Consider the following 1,222-nt stretch of genomic DNA (forward strand, 5'->3'; position numbering starts at 1 on the left):
CTGCCCTCCTGGCCAACGGCCTCATCCTCAGCACCGTAGCCTGTGACCACCACCTGCACACCCCCATGGGCTTCTTCCTGCTCCACCTCTCCCTCACAGACCTGGGCTGCACCTGCACCACTGTCCCCAAAGCCATGCACAATTCCCTCTGGGGCACCAGGCACATCTCCCACCAGGGATGTGCTGCCCAGGCCTTTCTGTTCTTCATCTCAACAGAGTTTTCCCTCCTCACCATCATGTGCTACGACCGCTATGTTCCCATCTGCAAACCCCTGCACTACGGGACCCTCCTGGGCAGCAGAGCTTGTGCCCACATGGCAGCAGCTGCCTGGGCCACTGGCTTTCTCAATGCTCTGCTGCACACAGCCAATACATTTTCCCTGCCCCTGGGCCAGGGCAATGCCCTAGGCCAGTTCTTCTGTGAAATCCCACACATCCTCAGTCTCTCCTGCTCACATTCCTACATCAGGGAAATTGGGCATCTCTTGTTTTCCATCTCTTTATCATTTGGTTGGTTTGTTTTCATTGTGTTCTCCTATGTGCAGATCTTCAGGGCTGTGCTGAGGATCCCCTCTCAGCAGGGACAGCACAAAGCCTTTTCCATGTGCCTCCCTCACCTGGCCATGCTCTCCCTGTTCCTCAGCACTGCAGCATTTTCCTACCTGAAACCCCCCTCCATCTCCTCCCCAGCCCTGGATCTGTTGGTGTCAGCTGTACTCAGTGGTGCCTCCAGCACTGAACTCCTTCATCTACAGCCTCAGGAATCAGGAGCTCAAGGATGCCCTGAGGAAAATGATGACTGGATGCTTTTCAGGAGCAATAAAGTGCCTGTTTTCTGGTGCATAGCATTCAGAATGGGACTCCTTCATGGCCCAGCCTTCCTGCTCAGGTTTTTCGTGGCGATCATCGGGTTCTTCTAGCAATAATTTTCTGTGCAATTAAATATTGTTATGCATCTGCCTTCTAATTTAGTGTCTACCCATTGAATTGGACCCAGAGATGTATAAATGGTGAATTGTGCTCAGAGAGTATTTAAACAAAATAAAGGACCCTGCAGTGCCTTCTTTGTCCAAGACCCTTCTTCTCAGATGTTCCCAAAGGACAGCACACTGCAGGACAGGGTGTATTTGCAAACGGGAAGGGGACAATAATCCCAGCCCAGCAGCACTGCCAGGGAGCAGCAGAGCTTGGTCTTTGCAGAGCTGCTCTCTTGCCACTTCCA

General features: G+C 52.5%; 1 pseudogene; it reads left to right on the forward strand.

Moving 5' to 3' along the window:
* Positions 1 to 236: 236 nt before the first annotated feature.
* On the forward strand, positions 237 to 792 carry LOC120323492 (annotated as a pseudogene).
* Positions 793 to 1,222: the final 430 nt, after the last annotated feature.

This window comes from Pipra filicauda, unplaced genomic scaffold (assembly GCF_003945595.2).
Source record: "Pipra filicauda isolate LSUMZ 115617 unplaced genomic scaffold, ASM394559v2 scaffold1112_size28465_pilon, whole genome shotgun sequence".
Classification (NCBI taxonomy): Eukaryota; Metazoa; Chordata; class Aves; order Passeriformes; family Pipridae; genus Pipra; species Pipra filicauda.